General features: G+C 45.7%; 1 pseudogene; it reads right to left on the bottom strand.

Moving 5' to 3' along the window:
* Positions 1–5,428: 5,428 nt before the first annotated feature.
* On the bottom strand, positions 5,429–8,704 carry LOC140406637 (uncharacterized; annotated as a pseudogene).
* Positions 8,705–9,930: the final 1,226 nt, after the last annotated feature.

Here is a 9,930-nt window from a genome sequence, read left to right as displayed (position 1 = left end):
TAGCGGGAGCTGCCGAAATGTGCTGCTTAGCTCCGCATCGCCGCAATTGGAAGTCCTACAAGCAGAAACTTAACGGGAGAATCCGGTTAAGAAGGTCGATGCAACGTGACTGCTTAGAGTCAGTGGACTGGTCCATATTCAAGAACAAGGGCAGCACGGTAGCACAAGTGGATAGCACTGTGGCTTCACAGCACCAGGGTACCAGGTTTGATTCCCTGCTGGGTCGCTGTCTGTGCGGAGTCTGCACGTTCTCCCTGTTTCTGCGTGGGTTTCCTCCGGGTGCTCCGGTTTCCCCCACAGTCCAAAGACTTGCAGGTTAGGTGGATTGGCCATGATAAATTGCCTTCGTGACCAAAAAAGGTTAGGAGGGGTTATTGGGTTACAGGGATAGGGTGGAAGTGAGGGCTTAAGTGGGTCGGTGTAGACCCGATGGGCCGAATGGCCTCCTTCTGCACTGTATGTTCTATGTTAACTCTGCAGCCAACCTAGACGAGTATGCCAGCGCCGTCACAGACTTCATCAGTAAATGTGTAGAAGATTGCGTGCAAAAGAAGGTAGTCTGTACTTTACCCAACCAGAATCTATGGTTTAATTGGGAGATTCACTCCCGACTGAAGGTGTTCAAGGCAGGCAACCCTGACCTATTCAAGAAATCTATATATGACCTCCACAAAGCCAACAGGGACTCCCAAGTGACGATACGAAACTAATCTAGAGTCGCAGACTAACGCCCGGGACTCTCGTTGGTTGTGCCAGGTCGTGCACCCAGATCCTGCGCTGACCCACTGGCAGGTGTGTTTCCGGACATCCTCAATCTCTCCCTCCTCCGTTCCAAGTTTCCCATCGGCTTCAAGAAGACCACCATCATACCGGTGCCAAAGAAGAACCAGGCAACGTGGCTCAATGGCTACCATCCGGTGGCCTTGACATCGATCATTATGAATTGCTTCGAGATGTTGGACACATCAAATCCATACTCACAGCATTCCTTGATCCACTGCAATTCACATACCGCCACAACCGGTCCACAGCAGATGCCATCTCCCTGGCCCTATACTCGCCCCCGAAGCATCTCGACAACAAGGACTCCTACGTCAGACTCCTATTCATTGACTACAGCTCTGCCTTCAACACCATAATCCCAGCCAAGCTCATATAAAAACTCCAAAACTTCAGACTAGGCTCCTCCCTCTGCAACTGGATCCTCGACTTTCTGACCCACAGACCACAATCAGTAAAGATAAACAACAACACCTCCTCCATGATAGTTCTCAATTCAGGAGCACCGCAAGGCTGCACTGCCTATACACACACACACGACTGCATGGCAAAATTTGGCTCCAAATCCATCCACATGTTTGCTGATGACACGACTGTAGTGGTTCAGATCACGAACATCTCCACGATAGTCCTCAATACCGGGGCCCCACAAGGCTGCGTACTTAGCCCCCTACTACACTCGTTATACACACACGACCGTGTGGCAAAATCTGCTCCCGCTCCATCCACAGGTTTGCTGATGACATGACGTAATGGGTCGTATATCAAACAACGATGAGTCAGAGTCCAGGGGGGAGATAGAGAACCTAGTGGCATGGTGTAATAACAACAATCTCTCCCTCAATGTCAGCAAAACTAAGAAGCTGGTCATTGACTTCAGGAAGCGAAGTATCGTACACACCCCTGTCTGCATTAATGGGGCGAGGTGGAGATGGTTAGCAGCTTCAAATTCCGAGGTGTGCACATCACCAACATTGTCCTGGTCCACCCACATCAACGCTACAACCAAGAAACATATACTTAGGAAACTAAGGAAATTCAGCATGTCCACACCGATTGCCACATGGGCGGCACGTAACACAGTGGTTAGCATTGTTGCTTCACAGCGCCCGCGTCCCAGGTTTGATTCCCGCTTGGGTCATTGTCTGTGCAGAGTATGCATGTTCTCCCCGTGTCTGCGTGGGTTTCCTCCGGGTGCTCCGGTTTCCTCCCACAAGTCCCGAAGGACGTGCTTGTTTGGTGAATTGGACATTCTGAATTCTCCCTCAGTGAACCCAAACAGGCGCCAGAGTGTGACGACTAGGAGATTTTCACAGTAACTTCATTGCAGCGTTAACGTAAGCCTACTTGTGACAATTATGAAGATTATCATTGACTTTTACCAATTATTACAGGTGCACCAATTTTTACAGGAACACCATAGAAAACATCTTATCTGGCTGCATCACAGCTTGTGTTATGGGCCAGGGTTCAGAAAACTCCAAAGTATATCATGGAGTTTACCTGACCTACAATTGTTTATGGATTTTGGTTCCGACGAGCACAGGGCCTGCCTTTCAGGTGTTATTCAACAGAGGCCTTAAGCACTTTTAATCAAAACAAGCTTTATTCTATGAATTTAGTTCACATTTTTATAAACACACACAGTAAGCATTTTTATCAATTACAAACATAAATACCCCACACAGCTGCAGTAATCTATGTATAACCCTTAATAAATTCCCCCCTTTAACTGTTCCAATTTAATAACAAGATCCCATAAACCAGTACCTCCTGTTCAAAGCTGTGGCCCAGCACACAGCACTCAAGACCTGGTTTGGATGCTCTTGTTTCCTTTCCAAAACAACAGGTTTGAATTCCTTCCAGAAAGCAATTATTTCTTTTCAAGTTATCAAGCAGTCTGGAAACAGCTTTTAAAATGAAGATCGAGAGACAGGCCAAAATACTCCTCTTTCTGAGTACAGCAGCCAAAAATGTGAGAACGAAAGCAAAAAACTCAGCCACAAAACAGCCCCAAACCAAAGCGAAAGTAAAGCCAACACCCAGAGCCACAGCCCAGCTCCACCCACACAATGACATCACTGAAGCCATGTGATAAGACAAAACATTTCTTAAAGGGACACTCCCATGACACTCAGTATGGCAACTGCTCAGCCCAAGACTAAGAAACTACAGAGTTGTGAACACAGCCCAGTCCCTCACACAAACCCGCCTCCCATCCATTGACTCTGTCCACACCTCCCGCTGCTTTGGGAAAGCCGGCAGCAAAATCAAACACCCTCCCACCAAGGTTATACTCTTTTCCAATCTCTTCCATTGGGCAGGTGATACAAAAGTTTGAGATCTCGCAATAACAGATTCTAAACAGCTTCTTCCCCGCTGTTACCAGACTCCTGAATGACCCTCTTATGGACTGAACTGATCTCTCCACACATCTTCTCTACTGAGTAGCACTACACTCCGTATGCTTCACCCGATGTCTACATATTTAAATTGTGTATTTATCATATGTCCTATGTTTTTTCATGTATAAAATGATCTGTCTGTATTGTACACAGAACAATACATTTCACTGTACCTCGGTGCACGTGAATAAATTTAATCAGATCAAACTTTGTTCATTCTGACACTTGATGAAGTGGGAGGGTCGGAGGGTTTCTTTCTGCTGGATTGGCCGGTCTCACGACTTTGCTTCCAGTGGACCGATGCTCTTTGAGCCTGGGGGAAGAGCACATTTCCACTGAAATGATCCACAAAGGCTGAAGTACATTTATTTTATCCTGGATAGTAAATAGGGTTATTCCCCCACTACAGGTGGATCTAAAATAAACCAGATGGGTTTTTACAACTATCGACAATGCTCTCATGGTCAGCGATGACTTTTAATTCCAGATTTTTAATTAATTTAAATTTCACCATCTGCATTATCCTGGGTCTCTGGGTTACTGGTCTAGCTATTGTTTTCCGAGATGTGTTTTGTGAGAGATTAAGTCACTATAGCCAATAAGTGAGCTGTTTTCGAGTTGTTTCCTTGACGTCCTGTACTTTCCCACTAACGTACAGACAAAACAGCTGCAACTGTACTGTGTATAAACGTGTGTTATTGTAACTACTCCCAGAGATGCTTCGGTTCGCTGAAGCATTCCCTGCATGTTTGTAATAAAGATTCCCGAACTTTATCCAACTCTGGACTCCGAGTGACATTTGTCCCAAAACAGCCTGGCATCAGGAACAGGATCCACTGACGACTCTGGGGATAAAGCCGTACGGGAGGTGAAACAGAAAGAGTTAGGCAGTTGGACAGAGTTTGGCGTGTGTTCAGAGGTCCCAGATAGGGGTCAGCCAGCATCATCACATCGATGGATCTGCACAGAAAAGGTCCAACCAGGTGGAACTTATAAGGCCAAGGTGAGGTTAGTGACGCGGGAATTTGAAGAAGTCTTAGGAGAGAAAGAGGTCAGAGTGGACTCGCCCACAGCGGGAAAGGTAATTTTGAAATTTCTTTTGCCCTTTTTGTGACATTTTCCCGGAACTTTCAGTCAAGAAACATAAAAGCTGCATTTGCGCTGGGGGATCGCCTCCAGAGGGCAGTGTTTCTGCAACGTCCTACGGTGCCAGATGTAGATGGAAGACTTTGGAAATTCAATAAGTTTGTCTATGTTTTGAACAATGTTTCAAGTGTATGGCACTTCTCAGTTAGATCAGTTTTGTCCAAGTCGGGTTGTCTCTACCTGAAGGCAGAAGCTGCCGTGCTTTATTGGTTCCAAGGCAGGAAACTCTCGGGCATCTTTATGATGCATGTTGATGACTGCCTATGTGGTGATACTCGTGAGTTCCAAAACAATGTTACTGACAGGATCAGAACAACATTTAAGGCTGGAGTCAGGCTTCTGGGACCTTTAAATAAATTGGATTGGAAATCGGGCAGTGTGCGTCTGATGTGACTTTACATCAACAATCTCACGGAGACAGTATGAACCCTGTCACAGTGAATGGGGCCGGGGCCGCACAGAAAGATGAAGGTGTTTCCAAAGCTGGGACTGAGCTGCTGCAAAGTTGAATTGATGAATGGGGCACACAGGCAAGGCCGGATACAAGTTTTGATGTCTTCGAGCTGAGTTCTGTAATGAAACATCCAGAGGGCAAGGATATTTAACAGGCAAACAAAACATTAAAAAATACAAGATGGAGAAATGTGTGCTGAAATTTCCATCTTTGGGTGAGCTGCAAAATATAAAATGGAATTTTTTAGTGATGCCTCACTCGGATGAGCCTGGCTCAGTGTCTGTACACTGAGTGATGTATAAGAATCTCTTTCAGCAGAAGAACAGACAATTCTCATTTTAAATTCAAAGGTCGATGATATTCAGCTCCCATGAATCGAGTGACTCTGTCACATCTTGATGTGATATTTGGTGTGAAATTTCTGTCTGTAACTCCTCCCCTTCTAATATCCTGGAAAAGGAATTTACAAAAGCAATCACTGTTAGTGCAGGATACCCAAATGGAATGTGAAATTCGATCCTATTGTAAGGTCCGGGTTAAGCTCCAATCTGAATTGTAACACTCAAATCAATTACATGTCAGACTATGTTGTGAAAGTTACCTGCAGCTCCTGACTAGTTACAGACCATTCCAGGTACAAGAATATTGTCACAGAATTTATTAAGTTAATTGTAATAAGTACAAAATCACAATAATTAACAAAGTCAGTGGATCAGTCCGTTCACTCTGGATCACCAGCTCTCAGCTTCCAGGTGACTGTGGAGCTGTCTCTTGTTCTGTTGACTGAAGTCTATCCTCTTTCTTCATGTTGTGTTGTGCACCGAGCTCCAGAGAATTGTAGCTCATTAACCCTTTCTAGTATCTACCTCTACGCATGGCTGGTAGTTTCCTGTGGTTCTGATTGGCCCAAGCAGCCCATGATCAGTCCCTGATTGGTTAAATGGGGCACGATCAATGTCTGATTGGTCTCTGAAGGATATCGGTCACCTTGCTGATGTGTGATGTCAGTTTCTCATTGTGGTGTCACTTCCTCATGATTAATATTTGTCAGGCTCATCGTCCTAACTGATGCCTAAAGTCACCCATGATTATTGTGGTACATTAATTACAAGCCTTATTTAATACTTCCTGTATACTCTACCTACAATGTAACTACTGTTAGGAGGCCCATTAACTACTCACACAAGAGACCTTGTAACTTATTATTTCTTATCTCGAGCAAAGCTGATTCCACACCCTGAACTTTCAGGCTAAGTTGATCTCTCAGTACTGAACTAATGTAATCCTTAATGAACAGGGGCAATCCCATCATCTTTTCCGAGCTTCATGCATTCCAATATGTCAAATACCCTTCAACATTTAGATTCCAGCCTTGGTCACCTTTCAAACAAATCTCTGTCATGTCTATCAGGACACACATTTATCTCTATCCATGCTGACAATCCTTTTTTTTAAATTTCGAGTACCCAATTCATTTTTCCAATTAAGGGGCAATTTAGCGTGGCCAATCCACCTAGCCTGCACATCTTTCAATTGTGGGGATGAAACCCACGCAAATACGGGGAGAATGTGCAAACTCCACATGACAGTGACCCAGAGCCAGGATTGAACCTGGGACCTCGGCGCCGTGAGGCAGCACTGCTAACCACTGCGCCACCGTGCTGCCCCATCTGCGCTGACAATTCAGCCAATCTCTGTCAAATGCTGCGTGCATTTTCAATCCATTTTCAGGGCTTCAATAATCCAATAGGGATTTCAAGTGAAACCTCTTTATCCAGCGAGGGGTGAGAATGTGGAACTCGCTACCACAGTGAGTGGTTGAGGTGAACAGCATGAATACTGCATGAACAGCTGTATCTTGACAAGGGAGAAAGGAATAAAAGGAGATGCTGATGGGGGGAGATGAAGAGGGGTGGGTGGAGGCTCATGTGGAGCATGAACACTGACAGAGACCAATTGAGCTGACTGGCCTGGCCCTGTGCTGTAGACTCAATGGAACCGAGACAAATGTATTTATTTTAGATCCACCTGATAAAACTTTTTCTTGGGATGGAGGCATCACTGGCTGGGTCAGCATTTGTTACCCATTCATAATTGCCCTTGAACTGAGTGGCTTGCTAGGTCATTACAGTGGGGGACAGTTAAGAGTCAACCACATCTGTGTGGGTCTGGAGTCACATGTGGGCCAGACCGGGTAAGGATGGCAAATTTGAAATGAAATGAAAATCGCTTATTGTCACAAGTAGGCTTCAAATGAAGTTACTGTGAAAAGCCCCTAGTCGCCACATTCCGGCACCTGTTCGGGGAGGCAGTTACGGGAATGCAGTCCTGGATGAAATTGAGAGCAGAAACAATAACAGTATCCAACCCACATTATTAATTGTGAACTTGTTGGTGTCTCAGCAAGTGCGATGAATTACAAAATCCCTTCCCACATTCAGAGCAGAGGAATGGCCTCTCCCCAGTGTGAACATGTTGATGTTTTCGCAGGCTGGATGAATGTCTGAATTCCTTCCCACACCAAGAGCAGGTGAATGGCTGCTCCCCAGTGTGAACTTCCTGGTGTGACTTCAGGCTGGATAACCGACTGAATCCCTTCCCACACTGAGAGCAGGTGAACGGCCTCTCCCCAGTGTGAACTCGCTGGTGTCTCTGCAAGTCGGATAGCCAAGTGAATCCCTTCCCACACTGAGAGCAGATGAATAGCTTCTCACGAGAGTGAACCCGCTGGTGTGACTTCAGGCTGGAAAACTCAGTGAATCGCTTCTCACACTTGAGAGCAGATGAATGGTTTCTCCCCAGTGTGAACCCGCTGGTGTCTCTGTAGCGTGGATGTATGTCTGAATCCCTTCCCACACTGAGAGCAGATGAATGGCTTCTCCCGAGAATGAACTCGCTGGTATGACTTCAGGCTGTATAACTCAGTGAATCGCTTCTCACACTGAGAGCAGGTGAACGGCCTTTTCCCAGTGTGAAGTCGCTGATGTTTCCACAGGGTGGTTGAACGACTGAATCCCTTTCCACACTGAGAGCAGGTGAACGGCCTCTCCCCAGTGTGAACTCGCTGGTGTGTTTGCAGGTTGGATAGACAAGTGAATTCCTTCCCACACTGAGAGCAGGTGAACGGCCTCTCTCCAGTGTGAATTCGTCGATGAGCTTCCAGCTGAGATGGGGCTCTGAATCCCTTCCCACAGTCACTCCATTTCCACGTTTTTTTCCATGTTCTGGGTCTCCTCATGTGTCTCTCGGTTGGATAATCAGTTGAAGCCTCGTCCACACACAGAACATGTGTACGGTCTCTCCCCGCTGTGAATGGTGTGATGTTTTTTCAGGCTGTGTCACTGGTTAAAGCTCTTTCCACAGTCAGTGCTCTGGAACACTCTCACTCGGGTGTGTGTGTCTCGGTGCTTTTCCAGTCACACTGATGTTTCATATCTTCTTAAGTAGACAGAGCGGGCAAACATTTTGCCTCCTAGATTTAAACGCTGATGATAGTCGGGGCCTGATGAACCTAGTTGCTCAGTCAGATCGGGATGTGACATTTGAGGTTGCTGTCTATAATTCCTCTTCTTCTAATATCCTGTAAAAACAATTTAGAAACGACATCACTGTCAGTACGGGATTGGAATTCAGATCAGACAAATTTAGTTTCTCTGGAACATTCTTTCCTCTCTCATTTCCCAAAAGCTGTAAATCTCCATCCCACACACTCTCCCTCCATTCTCTCTCTGTTGTATCTAATATCCACCCTCCCAATTCTCCTAAAGGTGCTGATTCAGGCTGATTGACAGATCCCTGCTCACTGCTTCCTGTCCTGGACACAGAGACCATAACAAATGGGAGCTGCAGTTGGCCATTCGGCCCATTGAGCCTGCTCAACCATTCGGTTAAACCATTGGCCGATCTACCTCAACATCATTTTCTCACACCATTCCCCATATCCCTCAATATCTTTAATATCGAGAATCCTAAATTACCTTGCTAAATTACCCTTAGTGTCTAAAACAAAAGGTTAGGTGGGGTTACTGAGATAGGTGGAGGTGTATCAACCTCTGTCTTGAAAATACTTGATGACTGAGGCTCCACGGCCTCTGGGGTAGAGAATTCCAAAGCTTCACCACATCCTCGAGTGAAGAAATCCCTCTTCATCTTGCCTTTCCCTTAATTTTATGATCTATTCCCCATAACCCTTGACTCCCTCGTCAAATATAAATCTGTCCAACTCATCCATGAATATATTCAATGACCCCCCCCAGACTCCACTGGTCCCTGTGGAAGAGAAATCCAGAGACTAACAACCCTCAGAGAAGGGATGACTCGAAATATATAACGTAGCTACAGCACAATATTACACAACTGGAAATAATAAATGTACTTTATTACTGAACCATAAATAATATATCTAATCTGCACCATATAACAACACTGGACATTTCTCTGTCTGATATTAATTGACTGTCCCCTTAAATGTCAGCCATCTCCTGGGGAAACCAGCCCTTTAATTGTGAACATTAGGAAAGAGACCATCCTTTTAGCCAGACAAATCAAGCTGAGGGAGCAAAGGATCTCAATGTCTTTCAGAATCATAGAATTTACAGTGCAGAAGGAGGCCATTCGGACCATCAAGTCTGCACCGGCCCTTGGAAAGAGAACACTATCTAAGCCCACACCTCCACCCTATCTCAGCAACCCCACCTAACCTTTTTTTTTTGGGACACTAAGGGTAATTGAGCATGGCCAATCCACCTTACCTGCACATCTTTGAACTGTGGGAGGAAACCGGAGCACCCGGAGGAAACCCTCGCAGACACAGGGAGAACGTGCAGACTCCACACAGACAGTGACCCAAGCTGGAATGGAACCTGGGACCCTGGAGCTGTGAAGCAACTGTGCTAACCACTGTGCTACCATGCTGCCCCTAAAAGAGAGAGAGAGAGACCTGGGCCAACCTTTCCAGAGTCTGCACCCTCCCTGAATTCACTTCCTTTCATTTCAGTTGCTGCAAGTCACCAACTCAAAGCCAGAATGAGAAAACAAATGGAAAGGGGGAATCATTGATTTCCTCCCAGATGTTGCACAGAGGATAAAGTTTTACATCTTTTTTTTCTGAACAATTCCACAATGCAAAAGGACAAAGCTGAATTC

This window comes from Scyliorhinus torazame, unplaced genomic scaffold, assembly GCF_047496885.1.
Source record: "Scyliorhinus torazame isolate Kashiwa2021f unplaced genomic scaffold, sScyTor2.1 scaffold_732, whole genome shotgun sequence".
NCBI classification, from domain to species: domain Eukaryota; kingdom Metazoa; phylum Chordata; class Chondrichthyes; order Carcharhiniformes; family Scyliorhinidae; genus Scyliorhinus; species Scyliorhinus torazame.
Note: the sequence above shows the minus strand (reverse complement) of the source record. Positions and strands in the feature narration are given on the sequence as shown.